Here is a 17,910-nt window from a genome sequence, read left to right as displayed (position 1 = left end):
ATCTACAGAGCTCATTGAGCATGGAGAAGTCAAGCTGGTGCCTACACACCTTCCTTCTAGTGTCTTTCATATGGGAAGATCTTCTGCAGGTTACCAAAAGAGAAACATCAACACCCACACAGCCACAAAACCCTTGAGCTACAATCTTTCCTACCTGCAAATTATGCTAGGGTAATGGTGGCACAAAGCTTCTGGGGGTAACCAAGCAAAGTCTGATTTGAGTTAAGGAAGGCTCACTCCATCAGATGGAGCCCATACCCACCACTGCTTAAGGGACCAAGAACCAAAGAACAGATAGCTCAGTAATTTAGGGAAAAACCAAATACTACTGGTCTTAAAAAATATATTAGTGATATAATGACTCCTAATTATATTCTGCTTTACTCATAATTCAGCCATCATCAGAGAAGCTTTCTTCTTCAGAAGACCAGAACAAATATAGTGAGCCACAGCTTGGCATTAGCCAGAGAAAGAGACCTTGGAACACACAGCTCTAAATAGGATGTCTCCGTCAAATCTTTCCCCTCACAGCTGAGAGGACTCTATATAAGAGGAATCAGATTGTAAGAGCCTAGTAGGATGGAGGACACTAGGAAAACAAGGCCCTCTAAACTAACTAAGCAAGATGCATATGCACTCACAGAGACTGGGTCAGCAAGAACAGTGGTCTGCATATGTATATTGTAGCTCCCAACTTAGTATTTTGTGGACTCCTGGGTGTGTTAACAAGTGGGGCTCTGATTCTAGTGTCTTGTCTTGGTGCCGTTTTCCTTTTGTTGCTTTGTCTTGTCAAACTTTGATGTGAAGGTTTTTGTTTTTTCTTATTATGTCTTACTTTGTAAATTTTTTTTTTTTGTAGAAAAGCCTGTTCTTTTCTAATGAGAGATAGAAAGGGAGTAGATCTGAATAGGTAAGAAGGTGAGGAAGACCTCAGGGGAGTAGAAGGAAGAGAAATGGTAATTAGGATGTATTTTATGAGAAAAAATTGTTTTTAATAAAAAGTGGGGAGAAAAAACAAAAAAGATTAAATATGTTAAAAAAATTAAAAAGCTTAATGTGATGTTAAAAAAATAACGTAGCTTTTGGAGACAGCACAGACAATAAATTGTCAAAAGGACAGAGAAGAAGAAAGAAAAAGATCAAACTACTCCAAAGTCAAAATAAATATATGCTGACCAACATAATGCTAGGGGAAATCTAAGAGTTTGCTGCAAAGACCAGAATACAAGAAAATTGTAAAGTAAAATGGATAATTTAATTTATGCAATGCAGTAAAAGAATGGATTTATTAATCCTATCATATCTCACTCATCTAAATATGAGAAGAAAATTGAGCATAGTTCACTTGAAAAGGGGAAAACTTCATTCCTCTTAGTGTTATCAGTGTCCAAAACAACAACTAACATGGGCAGTAAAAGAACCTTTTAAGTGTTAGCATTAGAAAAATCCCATTTTCTCAAGAGCAGCGATAACAACATGAGAATGCTGACCCACTCTTTCACACAGTGCAGCCCAGTGCTTGTTAGGCTCATTAAGCTAAGGATTGCTAGAGAATGCAAACATCTTACAAGGGACAGAACCCCTTTGAATTCACAGTGTTGCCTCACACTCCGAATGGAAATGAAATACTTTCTACATTTTCTAACCTTGCAAGTTTTTCATCTTGTTAAAGGGGAAGTCGTTCTCGAGCAATCCAGTTGCTGTTTTGATTATACTACCTGTTCATCAGCTGGTTTTCTAGAACCAGACTTGAAGATCACTGTTAATGGCAGCAGCAATTGTACAGGGAATTGATTATGGAGACATAAGTGGGAAATTCCCAACAAATTACCTTTTCTTAAAGAAGATTGGAAATTTCCATGGTTAAAAGCTAGAGCACACATAAAATGGTGACCTTTGTCATGTGATTCATGGTGATAAAAAGCAGCAGCAATAATACAAAAAGGTCTAAATTAAATTCATTCAATAGATACAGATGATGCTCTTTTTCCAAAGAATAATGACTAATAAGTGCTCTGTGATTCGAACATTCTCATCATAAATTGCAACCAGGTAATGATTGGAGTTAAGCTTTTCCTCTGACTGTCATGTCCCCTGATTTAATATCTGTAATCACATAGAAGTGAAGGAAAAGGTTAATTTAACTCTGTGTGTACTATTAATATAATTAGAGCAATGGAGCTGTATATAATGCCTTAAATGAATGCATGGCTAACTTCCAATATTCCTTATTTTATCCAGGGTTCCATGAGGCTTACTTCAAGGAAGTATTGTGAATCACCATAGTCACCACAAATGAAACTTACAATAGCCAAATTATCTGAATAGTCAGAAAAATTTCTCTCAAACCTCTAAGTATGTTAAGAGCATCAGTTAATTAAATAGTAGCTCCCTTAACAAGTTTCTTATCAACAGATATGTTAATTTCCATGTCTATGTCTTAAAATGTAATTCCATAAGAATTTAAGTTACCAAAAATAAGCCTTTCTGTATTATTTTCCTCATTAACATGACAAAAAACTCTGTCAAAAGGGTTTATTTTGGCTCACAACTTCAGAATGGAGTCTGTCATTGTGACCAACTTTCGGCAGTTGGTCACACTGCATTTGGTTAGGAAGCAGAGTAAGTTGAATCAGGACATCCAGATCACTTTCTCCCTTTTTTCCCAGTTCTACATCTCATCCCATGGAATAGTATCTCTCACAATTAAAGAATGTCTTCCCCTTACTTCAATTAACTTAGTGGGCAGGCATAATATCTTCTTATAGAGAGTAGCCTATTATAGATATTCTGTCACAAGCATTTGCTGGGGCTTGCTCCTCAATGATTCTAGAGCCTGTCAAGTTGACAGTCAGTACAGCCATCACATGGTCCTACACATGGTATGTATGTATGTATGTATGTATGTATGTATGTAATATTAACTTCAGAGATATTAGTGGGGTATTGACTAAATACCGATGATTATCAGCTACTAAATTCCCACAGATGTCTGTCACATGACTAACATGTTAATTTCTTAGCATATCCTGCCTCATCTGTAAAACTAAGGGTAAACTCTCACATTTCCATGTTCATAGATGACCAGACTAAGGCTGGAGTCGAAAGTATACCATACTTTGTGTATATCTATTTATATTATGAAATTAGACATCTTTTTAAAGGAACAGAGTAAAAAATGATGAAAGACAAATGAATAAGTGAATAAAGAATGGACACAGAAATTAATTAGATTGCATACTCATACAACTTTCACTTGTTTCTGGTAGATCAAGATTAAAATAAGTTATACCTGGAAAAACATCACTAGGAATATTGTTATATTATAATATCAATTGAAGTACTTTCAACTACACCAACTAGAACAACATATTCAGAAAATAATTTCATTGGTTTAGAAAATACATAGTGACCCTTGAGAAAACAATTTAATAGCTAGTGCCTTCTCTATATATGTTGAGAAATGTTGGATGTGTGGAGGTCTTTGAACTCACAGATAAGCACTAGGGAAACTAGGAAAATTAAACACAGAGGTTATTCCTTAAAAGGAAAGAATACATGACCTGTTATCCACATAGAAGGCTGGGAGCAGATGTGGTTAATAGCCTGGTGACCTTTGCACTATCTGTGTGGCCAGGACCACATTGGATCCTCCCAGAAACCGTTATCATAAGCTTATATTTCTCAGTCAGTCATAGAACTCATCTGTATTGAAGGCACCACACGTACTTCACAAAGACCTTCCATGTAGTCATGTCTGATCTCTATTTAGCTTACTCTGTGCTTTATTGTGCACATGGGATTGAATTAATTATCACCAGAAAAGTTTTCACCTAATTGGGCAGTGCTAGTATGTCTAAAATAAGCTACTTGGGTCCAGACTCCCTAAGTTCAAGCCAATCTCAGCAACTTAGTTGGGTTGAACCAAATTACCTTCTTGCCTCCTTTGGCTCATTATTCTTTTGGCCATGGTTGTCACAGAGACCCCCAGAGAGAAATAGTAGAAAAATTAATTCAATATTTTCTATATTTATCACTTGACTTATAGCATATTACTTTCTAATTTCACAAAATTACCTTTTCTGAGATAAAATATGAATGTAGACCAAATGTGTTATATTCCACCAAAATTTAGTGTATATATTATATATATGTCAATATAAGTTTCAAATTACGTTCTATTGACAGATTTTTCATGTTTAATCACAGTTAAAACACTCAAGATAAAGTATTTGAGATGAGAATTCATTAACATATGTCTAAATACTATGACATAGCCAAAACATAAGGAAGAAGGAGTGACAGTATTTTCCAAAAGTATTTCTTGAAATTTCTTCTCATAGCAGTGGAGAAGCTTCAGTACCTACATTGGGCAATGAATCCAATATAATGAAATCCAAAAAACATATTTGTTTTTTTATTCTTATAATAAATTTAACAAATTAAGTCATGAGTTAACCTTTTGATGTTGATGGGTTCTTAATTTAAACCTAACCATTTTGTGGAATGAATATTTTAAATTGATATAATTTTACTATATCTTAGTATGTGTTACTCCATATACTTTAAATTAAAGAGTTTGATTTCTTTTATGTTATACCTAAACATAAAGTAAAGTATCTTTTAGCAAGTTGATCAATGATTTTCAGGACAAGTATAAAAACTCAAATAACTAAGCTACGAAAGGTTACAATAGACTATTGCAGACTATATATTTCTCTCTTGAAGGGTTAACTAATACTTTACTGTGTTGTCTGATCTGATGATATTTTCCTGACATAGTTTTGTGTGGGAATGATTCTTAAGTTTGTGTATATTCATGACACTGGCAAATGTCCTCCTGAATTTATCAGGCACAGGCTACCAGCAATGTATTATCAATCCTTATAGAAGAATATTGCCCTGTTCTTAACAGAAATAACAGAAAAGTGAGGTATACAGTTCATCTTCAGGAACTAAATTGTTCATTTTCCTTCTAAAATATGTTCTTATTGATGGTAAATACGTTGAGGGGTAGATGAATAGAACATGGTCCTTTGTGATGCAGGTTTTAACACTCTTTACTTTTATGCTTAAAAACTAGTGTACCTGCTAGGTATGGGGACACAATCTCCAAACTCAGCTTCTTGGGTTCCTGAGACAGCATTATTTCTAAACTCAGAGTTCCTCGGCCTACTAGTAAGGGTGAAGCCAGGCCCTAAAACGTAATGATCCCTTCTCAACAAACAAAAAGCCTGTAAACTCACTAAGTTCTGAGTTCCGATGCATAGAGCTGCGATTGCAAACAAAACACTCAGGCAGGCAGGCACACAAGATTTCTACCTTTCAGTTTGCAAGTTGACTCTATGCTTCTTAAATCTATTTTAATTGTCAAAAAAAGCTTTCTAGCAATAGCTCAGCTATTCTTCGAGTGAGTTCATATTCCCTAATATGACATTTTTAAGTTTAAACTTTCCTCATTTTCAGAAGCACATATTAACAGCATATTTAAAAATATTAAATCTGTCAGTTGATTCATCTGCCCACCAGTGAACCTTATATATTCAATTACTAAAAATATAATGAGGAAATAGTGAGTTAGTTGCTGAAAATGTGTGATGTTCAGTATCAACAAGCTAAATAAAAATAAAAATAAATACGTGATTTAAAAAATACTCCTGGTTGTGGTGTACTCCTCTAACTTTAACACTCCTTTAATCTCAGCACTAAGGAGGCAGAGGCAAGTGGATCTCTGTGAGATTGAGACCACCCTGGTCTATGTAGTGAGTTCGAGGATGGACTCCAAAGCAATACAGAGAAACTCTTTAAAAAAAAACAAAATCCAAACCAAAACATACAAGTTATAGATTTCTCAAAGACACAGAAGGAAATTCAGCATTGCCATCACTTGGTGGGTGTCAGTTTTCAAATGAGTGGCTGCTTCCACCTCCCTCTATTCTTGTCAAAACATATCATGCAAAAAATTCTAGAGAGGCTTCTCAAGTCAAGAACCTATGCAAAGCCGTTAGGGCTAAAATAGAAAAGCCTGGCTAAAACGGAGGAAGTCCTGTTACTTGTGAACAATTAAATGTCTGCTTAAAGTAATAGTCCATTTACTGCAAGATAGGTACTTAGTGTATCAACATTATTCTCTTTCCACAGGTAGCAACCTTGTTGTTCAGAGAGCTGTTCCCCAAATACTGGAGCATGATAATAGACACCATGTATGTGTTGCTACTTTTTCATTGAGTAAGTCATGGCTTGATAGGCTCAGTAAAGTATCACCTGGACTTGATACACAGGGACTACATTAGGTTTCCCTCTTCTCCATGATACGTTTATTGTCCGAGAGCAGTCACTACCTGTATCATGTTGTTGTTGAAGTGGATGGAAGAAACGGACCTGGGGAGATGATTCAGACAACAGTGTCATTGCTGTGAAAGATGGAGACAAGTTTTTCTCTACTTCTTTTAATTGAAAAATATTTTCATACCATATATTCTGTTCACACTTTTCCCCTCCCCAAACTCCTCCCAGACTCTTCCTGCTTCCCCATTTCCCCATGAGCCTAAATCCATGCCCTTTCTTACTCTCTCTTTAAAGAATAATCAAAAAAGGAAGAAAGAAAAAAAGAAAAACAAGAAACACATACAAAGAAGTATACCCAGCAAAAAACCATAAAAACAAAATCCAAAATGTACAAGCAAATGACCAATGAAGCAAAAATTGTCCAAGTAAACCTAAACAAGACAAAACAAAAAAACCCTCTATAAAATTACCATTGAGGTTTTTTCATTTGCTTGTTTGCTTTTTTTATTTGTATGTTTGTATGTTTGAGTGTTGGTGAACCACTCCTGGGCATCAAGCACACCCTCAAGTGTTGTTTATCTGTCCAGTAAGACTCCATTAGAGAAAACTAATTTTGATACTGAAGTGGTGCACATTTTTAACCGCAGGGCAGAGGAAGTGCAGACAGATGGAACCCTGCACTTGACTTCCCTGTAAAAACTGGAAATCTTGCTACATAAACAAAGTTTATGTTATTTGAGAAATACCACCTGAGAATACCGCCTCTGATCTATAAGTCTATGTGTACACATGTGTATGTGCATTCTGAACACATACAAACTTGCACCTAGACACAACACAAATGTAAGTATATACACATTTACAAGCATGGATGGCAAAAATGGAAGTGTGAGAACAAAAAAAAATGTCTATGAACGTATTTGATAACTCCACTTTGCCATGTCTGCTAATATTCCACTGGGCAAGATCCCTACTTGAAGAGTAGTATGCTTTATTGATATTTATTCTTCTTGAGGTGAGGAACAGAGGGATAATTTCAAACACATTAGGAACTCTCTTGTCCTAGGAAGTTTTACAATGAGGAAGAATAAATGACAACCAAAAAATTCCTGTGGACATGGAGGTTGCATTCTGCAACTACTAATATTAATCATCCTAATGGTATGTATTATATTTAATTTTATTGTTACATTAATGCAATTGTATTATTTCTGTATTTTAAGTGGAACATTGTGATAATACTATGTTAAGGAATATTTTATTCTGGTGGTTCACTGTTCAAAGAATACATTTTCTGTTAAATATAAAAAGAAGGTAAAAAATGAATTAAATGAATGACAGATGTTTTAACATGAACTTTTAAATTAAATTGATTTCCAATAGCCCAGAAACACAAATGAAAATTAACTAAAAACTAACTCAGTCCTGTTTAGGCAGTAGACTCACCAGTGAAAGTACATACTGAGAAATACCCTTTACACACACAGACTTACATTGCTTAAAACACAAAGATAATCTGATTTGGAAATAAAAAATCTGATAGAACGAAGCAGAATAGGTGGGAATACATGAAGCAAAATGAAGAGCAGTTGTTCTAAAAGAACATGTGATTTAATTTTCATGGTCTATGCAACAAGCACTATGCTATTTTATCCTTTAGTGGTGTCATAATCAGCTAGCTTTCCAGGAATTAAAATATTCCTTCTCGTTTCTTTCCTTTTCCCAGGTGGCAGATGGGATGCATGCACTGACCTCCACTACTTCAGTGCTGAAATTCTAGTGAGTTCTGATGGTCCATTAGCCATTGCCTTCTGCCCCATTTGATAAGGCATTTACCACTTTGATGCCCTCACAGTACAAACAAGGTCTGTTAATCAAAGCTTCCCTGTTCCAGCCTGTGAGAACCCATCATCATTGCCACAGTTTCAAATCTGGTGCACAACATTACCACTTCATCTTGTTCCCTTTGATCCTATCAGCCTGACACTTTGATCCATGCATTGCACCAACTGGATTAATCAAAGCTTTTGCACTTTTAGTTTTGATGGGAAGTGACAAAGATTTCTGCAAGATAAAGGACTGTTATTTTTTCCAGTTTGCTTCTGTTGAATTATTATTATGAATTCTTTCCTATATAAATTTGACTCTGTAATATGTTTGTTAATTTTATCAGTGCTGTATTTAAAAGTGTGTGTTTTTAACTAAGGCTCTCCAAAAGCAATTAAATACATCCAGAGTGGAGCTGTATATCTCATAATTGTTTAATGCACCATGAGTGTTTAATCAAAGCTCTCAGTACGCCAGCATCTTAATGGAAACAATTACTGATGTGTAAAGTAGCTAAAGCAACTGTACTGTTATGAACTAGAAGATTCTATAGCTCCATCTTAGGGAAACACTATTAATCTAAGTCTTCTATTTAAAAGTATTGTGTTTGGTTTCACCATGACATTCTTAGGAAGGTTTCTGTGTGTGTTCTAAATATACTGACTGTTCAATAAGAATTGAAGAAGTGCTCTCACTTTGAAGGCAGTTTTCTCAATATTTATTTCTTATATTTACTTGTTTTGTGAAAAAAAAAGGAGATAAAAGTCACACAAGAATGCCAAGTCTCTAATTTTCTTAATTCTTAATTATAAAGCACTGGTAATATACATTTCTCTACTTTTTTTTTTTTTTTTTTTTTTTTTTTGGTTTTTCGAGACAGGGTTTCTCTGTGTAGCTTTGCGCCTTTCCTGGAACTCACTTGGTAGTCCAGGCTGGCCTCGAACTCACAGAGATCCGCCTGGCTCTGCCTCCCGAGTGCTGGGATTAAAGGCGTGCGCCACCACCGCCTGGCTCATTTCTCTACTTTTAAGAAGGCTTTATTCACTAGTTCTGTGGTCCATCGATGTACAGTGAGATAAAAGTTGGTCCCCTGGAGGGAACCCATCCAGTAGTCTACATGAGAAGAAATAACATTATCAGTGAACTTGCTACTTGAAAGATATGTTGGTAACATTATTTTCCATATTGATGGAGGAAATGAACAATTAAATTGCAGTTCTCACCTTCTCAGAAGCTATAGCTATGAGAAGAAGGATGATTAGGAGAGAAGCCATTACCAAGAAACATAGCCAAGAGAGCACTCTTAACATTTTGGGGGTCTAGATGCCGCATGGAAGAAGCCAGAAATTTCAAGGAAACTAAGGGAAGTTTCTCACTCAAAGAAGAGAAAATAAAGGCAAGAAAGATTATAAGGCATGGGGCTAGGAATGTAGCTCAATTGGTAGAGTGTATGCAGGGCAGACGTAAAGTTTTGAACTCAATCACCAGCATTGCCAAGTTCAGCTACTGTGCTGCACACCTATAAACCCATCACAAAGGAGGTGTAAGCAAGAGAATTAAAAGTTCAAAGTTGGGCCAAGGAGATGGTTCAGTGGGTAAAGGCACATGGAGACAATCCTAATGAACTGGTTTAATTCCTGGATCATATATGGTGTGGGAAGATGACTGACTCCTAAAGTTATTTTCTGACTTTCACAAGCCCATTGAAGCAGAAGCATGCACACACATGTGCACACACACACACACACACACACACACACATATATATGTAGAGAAACACACATTGGCCAACACAGAAATCCCCCAAAAAAACACAAAACCAGAAACTATAACATATAACCAAAGGATCTATAGGATAAGAAATAAAAAAGAAAACAAACACTCAAGTCATTAGGGGACAACAAACAAGCAACGACAACAAAACAGCTCCAAAAATACCATTGTGATTGTTTTCTTTTGGCAATCTGATTTACATATCCATTGACACTCCATTGGAGAAAACTAATTTTCCATTTGCAAATGGTTAACAATTGGTGATACCTTCTAGGTTAGAGATATGGGTTTGTGTCTACTTCCATTCCTAGCCCTGGAACCCCATCGGGTCCAGACCCATGCAGGCCCTTTGTATGCATCGCAGTCTCTGAGACTTCATATGCGCATACTCTCAATTCCTTTTGACTCATAATATTTCTGCCTCCTCTTCCATAAAGTTACTTGAGCCATGAAGGGAGGGATGAGATGGATACACCCCATATAGGATCAAGTGTTCCCAAGGTCTCTTACTCTCTCTCTGCATACTTCCCAGCTGTGGGTCTCTGTAATTATTCCTATATACTTCAAAAGAAATCTTTTTTGATGATGACTGAGAAAGGCATTGATTTATGAATATAGCAGACTATTAGTAGTAGTCATTTTGTTGCTATGTTCCTTTAGCAGAACAATAGTGTTTGATTTTCCACTGGGTCCCTGAACTGTTAGTCTCAGGTTCTGTGCCACCCAAGCAGTGTTGATGAACTCCGTCTCAGGGAGTGAGCCTAAAATCTTATCAGATGTTGTTTGGTTACTTCTACAAGCTTTCAGCCACTATTGTACTAGCATATTTTTCATGCAGGTCAGCATTGTAGATCACAGAGTTTATAGCTTGGTTGTGTTTACCTTTCTGCTTTGGCTGTGTTCAGAATATCATTCAGTAACCTGGACACTAGTCAACAGGGATGAAGACTCTAGGTAGACACAAGCTCAAATTCTACATGTTAATTGAGTAGTGTAGGCGTTGTCTTTAGTAATACGGTCTTTCCCAGAGTTTCTAGAGAGCAACCAATAGCCTTGCTAGTAATCTTGGTTGTTTGTGGGTTTCCATGGGGGCCCATCTGACCACCAACTCTATTAGATGTAACCAATTCCTGAAACTGAAGTCTTTGTTTGGCAATAAGAGATGTCCAGCTGGGGCTCCATCTTCTCTGTTATTTGGCACTTCCATTTAGACAGTGTTTCTATTTCAATATATTTGTACATATTTGAACATTTGTGTTAGGTTTCTGAAACATTCCTCAAATGACCCTTATTTTTAGCTGTCCCTCCCCATATTATCTCCCTATCTTGCCTATTCATTCCCCATCCTTGTTTGATCCTCCTATTTATTTCCATCATTCATCCTTAAGTGTCTATTCTATTTCCCCTTCAGGGTGATCAAGTTCCCCTGCCATTCCTCTACCTTTTATCTAACCTCTTGTGTTATATGGATTGTAGCCTGCTTATCAAAAACTTGACAGCGAACATCCACATATAAATGGATATATATTATATTTATCTTTTTGTGTGAGTTACTGTGATGATATATTGTGTATCAAGTAAAGCTTGCCTGGGGATCAGAGGACAGAGCCAGCCACTGTATTAAACACAGGGGCCCAGTAGTGGTGGCACACACCTTTAATCCTAGCAATTGGGAGACAGAGAGTCAGACTGATCTCTGTGAGTTCAAAGTCACCCTGGAGTACATGAGATTGCTTCAGTCTAGGAGACAAACAGAGCCAGTCAGTGGTGGGACACACCTATAATCCCAGTAGTAGTTGAGAGTCACAAGCCTTTAATCCCAACACTTGTGATCTCATGCATTTGCTACCAGTATTTGGGAAGCACACATGTCATTAATCCCAACACTAGGAATGAAGTGAAATTGCTGGGCGGGGAAAGGCATACAAGGCATGAGGATACAGGAACTAGAAAAAAAAGAGGTCTTTTAGGCTGAGGACTCAGAGATATTCAGTCAGAGGATTCCTGGAGTTGGCAAGGTGGGAAGTGGTTGTGGCTTGTTCCTTTATCTCTCTGATCTTTCAGAATTTACCCCAATATCTGGCTCCAGGTTTTTATTAAGACCAATTAGGATACATGCAACAGGTTACCTCACTCAGCATGATGTTTTCTAGCTCCACCCATTAGCCTGAAAATTAAATTTTTAACATCTTAGTAATATTCAATGTACAAATGTATCATATTTTCTTTACTCATTCATATGATGATGGAGATACAATCTGTTTCCAGTTTTTGAATATTAGAAATAGAGCAACAGTAAACATGGGTGAACAAATGTCTGTGTAGAGGGATGAAGTATTAATTGGTTATATGTCCCAGAGTGGTGTATCCAGATCTTAAGGTCTATTAATTCTTAGCTAACTGAGGAACCTCCACTATGATTTCCATAGTGACTGCGTTAGTTTGCACTCCTACCAGCAATAGATATGCATTCTGCTTACTCCACATCCTTGCCAGCATGAGTTGTCATTTGTTTTATTGATCTTGGCTATTCTGACAGGTGTAAGATGAAATCTCAAAGTAGTTTTGATGTGCATTTTCCTGAGGACTATGTGCTTCTACGCTGTTTGTGTTTCATCTTTTGAAAATGCTCTGTACCTCATTTTTAAATGGGTTTTTTACTTGATGCCCATATTTGTTTAGTTCTTTATATATTTTAGATATTTGCCTTCTATCAGTTATGTAGTTGGTTAAAGTCTTTCACCATTCTGTAGCCTGCTGCTTTGTCTGAATGAAGTTATCCTTTGCCTTGCAGGAGGTTTTAAGCTTCATGAGGTCCCATTTATTAATTGTTCTTAGTTCAAGTCTCTTGTTCCCTTTCTCTTTTATCTATTCAAGATATCTAGTCTTATGTTGAAGTCTTGGAGTTGAATGATATGCAGCGTGGTAGGAATATGAAACTATTTACATTTTTCGACATGCAGCCATTCAGTTTGAACAGTACCATATGTTTAAGATGTTGTCTTTTTCTATTGTGTATTTCTGGATTCTTTATTAAAAATCAGGTGTCCATGAGTGTGTGGAATTATGTCTTAATATTCAATTCAATTCCATTCATCATGGTGTCTGTCTTTATGCCAATATCATGTTTTTTTTTTAAAAAAAAAACTATAACTCTGTGATTATTCTAGCAGTTCTTTTATTATTTAGGATTAGTTAAGCTATTGTGTGTGTGTGTGTTTGTGTGTTTGTGTGTGTGTGTGTGTGTGTGTGTGAGTGAGTGTGTGTATGTGTTTCCATATGAAGTCGAAAATTGTCCTTTCATGTTCTGTGAATAAATTTGTTGGAATTTTATTGGGATTGCATTGAATATGTAGATTGCTTTTGGAAGGATGGTCATTTTGGACTATATTAATTCTATCAATCTGTGAAATCTAAGAAATCTTCAATTTCTTTCTTCACTGTCTTAAAGTTTTTATCATACAAATCTTTAACTTGCTTGGCTAGAGTTAGCCCAAGATATTTTACAGGATTTGAGGTCATTGTGAAAGGTATTGTTTCCCTAATTTCTTTCTCAGTTTTTCTGTCATTTGTGTCCAGGAAGACTACTGACATCAGTGTATTAATTTTGTATCCCGCTGCTTTGCTGAAAATATTTATCAGCTGTAGGATTTCCATGGTGGAAATTTTAGGGTAACTTATATACACTATAAAGTATGGAAACATATAAAATTTGCAAACAAACATATTTCAACTTCTTTCCTTACTATTTGTATCTCCTTGATCTCCTTTAGTTGTCTTATTGCTCTGGTTAGATTTTTGAGTAGTTATGTAGAGAATAGACAGTCTTGTCTTTTCCCTGATTTTAGTGGAATTGCTCTGAGTTTCTCTCCATTTAATTTGATGTTGGTTATTAGTTTGCTGTGTATTGCTTTGATTATGTTTAGGTATGTCCCTTGTATCCCAATTTATCCAGTGCTTTTTTCATGAAGAGATGTTGAATTTTGTCAAAGGCTTTTTATGCATCTATTGAGATAATCATATATATTTTTTTGTCTTTCTGTTTGTTTACATGATATATTACATTTATCTATTTATGTAAGTTGAACTATTCCTACACCTCTGTGATGCAGCCTAAGAGATCATGGTGGATGCTATTTTTGATGCATTTTAAAATTTGGTTGGAAATAATTTTATTAAGAATTTTTACATCTATGTTCATAAGGGAGATAGGTCTGCAATTCTCTTTCTTGTGGCATCATGTAGTGTGGGTTTTAGGCTAACTGTGGCATCCTAAATAATTGGCCAAAGTTCCTTCTGTTTCTATTTTTCTAACTATTTTGAGGAATATTGTTAATTTTTCTTTGAAAGTCTGGTAGAATTCTTCATTGGAACCATCTGTTCCTGAGAGATTTTTTTTTTGGGGGGGGGGGGAGGAGACATTTAATTGCTGCTTCTATTTCACTATGTGTTATAGGTATGTTTAAATTTTGCTTATCTGATCTTGATTTCACTTTTTCAAGTGGTATATATCAAGAATATTACTCATTTTGTTATATTTTCTAATTTGCTGGAACATAAGTTTTTAAAGTATTTCCTTATGATTTTTCTGAATTTCTTTCAAGTATGTTGTTACATTCCCTTTGTCACCTCTAATTTTGTTAATTTGAATTTTCTTTCTCTGCCTTTGGTTAAATAAGCCAATTTTTAATTGTCAACCTTAGTAATTTCTCAAAGAACCAAGATTTTGTTTCATTGATTTTTTGTATTGACTTTTGTTTTTTTGTTTGTTTTTAATTTATTGAAAACAGCCCTGAGTTTAATTATTTCTTGCCATCTACTTATTTTGGGTGTGATTTCTTCTTTTTATTCTAGAGATTTTAGATGTATACTTAAGTTACTAATATGAAATTTCTTCAATTTTTCTTTCTTTATGTAGGCACTTAATGTTATGAAATTTCCCTCTAGAACCGCTTTCATTGCCTCCCATAAGCTTGGAAATATTGTGTCTTCATTTTTCATTCAACTTTTTAAAATATTTAATGTCTTTTTAAATTTTTGTCTTGACTCATTTTTCATTTCATATCAGTTTGTAAGCTTTCTGTTGTTTCTTTGTTGTTCATATACAGCTTTAATCCATGGAGGTCATATAGGATGGAGGGTGTTACTTCACATTTCTTTTATTGGTTGTGACTTCCTTATGTTCAAATATGTGGTAAATTCTGGAGAAAGTTCCATGTGATGTTGAGAAGGAGGTATATTCTTTTTTGGTGTTTGGGTGAAATGTTTTATAAATATAAGTTTGGTCTATTTGGTTTATGTATACAATTAGCTCCTGCATATCTGTTTTTTGTCTGGATAACCTGTCATTTGGCAAGCGTTGGATATTGAAGTCTCTCACAATCCTCATGTTAGGATCCAAAATGTGATGTAGCTATATTAATGCTTATTTTACAAACATGGGTGCCCCTGTGTTCATTGAATAGATGCATTGAATTTCAATATCTTCTTGGATTTTTTCTTTGATGAGTTTAGTGTACTTCCTTATCTTTTAGGATTAGTTTTGGTTTATAGTCTATTTTGTCAAATATAAAATTTGTTACATTCACTTGTTTCTTGTGTCTATTTGATTGGAATATCTTTTTTTTTTAAATCATTTTGCCCTGAGGTGATATATTCATGTTAAGGTGTGTTTCTTGGAAGCAGCAGAAGGTTGGATCCTGTTTTTGCAACCATTATGTTAGTCTGTGTCATCCTATTGGGGACTTGAGACTATAAATGTTGAGAGATAGCAATGAGTAATGATTGTTGCCTCTTATTATTGTGCGTGTGTGTGTGTGTGTGTGTGTGTGTGTGTGTGTGTGTGTGTGTGCGTGTTTCCTCTCTTTTCAATTGTTGTTCTAGGATTCCTTATGTTTTCTTGGGCATGATTAACATGTTTAGGTTGGGGTTATCCTATGACCTTCTGCAGGTTGGTTTCATAGATGGATAGTCTTTAAATTTGTTTTTTTTATCATGGAATGTCATGTTTTCTTCATCTATAATGATTGAAAGGTTTGATGATTATAGTTGTCTGGGTAGGTGTCTGTGGTCTCTTAGAGTCTGTAAAACAGAACATATGTATAGGTCTTCTGCCTTTTAGGGTCTTCATTAAGAAGTCTAGTGTTATTTTGATAGGTCTGCTTTTATATGCTACCCAGTTTTTTTCCCTTGCAGCTTTTATTATTCTTTCTTTGTTCTGTATGTTTAGCATTTTGATTACTATGTGCTGAGTGGGACCTTCTTTCTTCATCCAGCCTATTTGATGTTCTGTATATTTCCTGTATTTTGACAGGCATCTCCTTCTTGGAATTTTTCTCCTTTGATTTTGTTGAAGATATTTTTCATGCCTTTTGACCTGGGTTTCTTCTCCTTGTTTTATTCGTATTATTCTCATTTTTGGTCTTTTCACAGTGTGCCAGATTTCCTGGATGTTTTGTGCCTAGTTATGTTTAGATTTAACAGTTTCCTTTTTTGAGATATCCATTTCTTCTATCTTGTCTCTAATAATCCTTGGAACACGTAGGTCTAAAACAAGAAAAATATCTATTTTGAGGTTCCTGTTTGAGTTCCTAAATTTTTCATTTCCAGTTCTACCTTAGTTTAGGTTTTCTTTATTGATTTTATTTCCAACTTTCACGTTTTCACAGTCTTCTTCATTTCATTCCACTATCTTTGTTTTCATAGATTGCATTAATGGATTTTTCATATCCTTTTAAAAGTCCTTATATTGCTAATAGCTATTTTGAAGTCCTTGTCATGTGCTTCAGCTATACTGCATTTCTCAGGGCCTACTGTAGTATGGTTGCTTGGCTGTAGTGGAGACATATTGCACTGACTGTTTTGATTGTGTTTTTGTACTTGTTTCTATACACCTAGCTTTAGGATGATTACGATTCTGCATATTGATAGCTAGTATTGTCTTTGTTGGTTGAATTTTCTTTTCCTTAGTATTTGTTGTCCTCTGTGGATATTGGGAACTTGTGATGGTTGTGAGTTGCCTGGTTGTGTGCTTCTAAGTTCCTGCCAGATGTGACCACTGCCCATGCTGGAGTGAATTTGTTTCTAAATATTTGGAAGCTAAGAGGAAGAAATGGGGATAGGCAAAAAGGGTGGGAGTACTGAGAGAGGAAAGCTGGATCTGCCATCAGTATCTGATTCCCTGGTCAGGTAGCCAGCTGTTTTCCAGAGAGTGTGTCTTCGGTGTTGGCTCCAGCGCCGGCAGATGAGGCAAAAGTTTGGGGAAATGAAAGAAAGGAATAGAAGAACCTCTGTTGAATCCCTTTGGGATGGGGCACAGAGGAAAAAGAGGCCCTGAGCACATGGTCTGCTACCAAGCTGGGGATAAGATTGGGAAATTGGAATTGGAAGATAGGAAGAGGAGTGAAAATCAACTATCTGATTTCCTGGTTGTACTGGCCAGTGGATTTCCATAAAGAAACTGCCTTGGATGATGATGAGTGAAATCTATTGCTGAAATGTTTTATATACCTATTAAGTTTTCTTGTTTTAGACCTGTGTGTTCTAAGGAATATAATAGACCTACACTTAGAAAGTTTTATGTATGTATTTCTCATTTTGTTTCTGAATATATACATGTATATATATGTATCATATAAAATATATATCTTTATATATATTATATGTAAAGCTTTTACTGAAACACAAGTGTTTTTGTCTTTTTGTATTTCTTATCTTAAAATTGAAATAATTTCCAAATATACCTAAATCATTCTCAACCTTCCATTTACAGTTTATAAATATTTTCATTTAAATATTCAAATTTCCTTGCAATTTAGGCACTATTTTGTATTCTATAAAGCACCAGGTCAACACACAGTAACCCAGACAGAACTTACAACATGCCTGGGCTTTTATAGGTACTCAATATGTATGTATAAGTGAATGAATAAACTAAGCATTTATTAGTAAAACTTTATATGAGTGGTGACAGCACGATATAATTATATTTATTGTTCAATTGCTTACATGTACATTAATTTG

The 17,910-nt window shown here is 35.4% G+C and overlaps 1 long non-coding RNA gene across 23 annotated transcripts in view; it reads left to right on the top strand.

Moving 5' to 3' along the window:
- LOC128106537 (uncharacterized) overlaps positions 1-17,910 on the top strand; it is a 221,710-nt gene that overhangs the window by 138,017 nt on the left and 65,783 nt on the right. For 16 of the 23 annotated variants that reach the window (XR_008216789.1, XR_008216788.1, XR_008216794.1 and 13 more), the window contains 2 exons: positions 6,142-6,228; positions 8,015-8,067. The exons of 4 other annotated variants lie outside the window; for them this stretch is intronic. This is a non-coding gene — a long non-coding RNA (uncharacterized LOC128106537). The remainder of the gene's footprint in view (positions 1-6,141; positions 6,229-8,014; positions 8,068-17,910) is intronic. 3 more of the 23 variants (XR_008216803.1, XR_008216806.1, XR_008216790.1) reach the window with 1 other exon arrangement.

The sequence above is a fragment of the Peromyscus californicus genome, unplaced genomic scaffold, assembly GCF_007827085.1.
Source record: "Peromyscus californicus insignis strain IS unplaced genomic scaffold, ASM782708v3 Scaffold_9__1_contigs__length_137607984, whole genome shotgun sequence".
NCBI lineage: Eukaryota > Metazoa > Chordata > Mammalia > Rodentia > Cricetidae > Peromyscus > Peromyscus californicus.
This window is presented reverse-complemented; position numbering and strand designations above follow the sequence as displayed.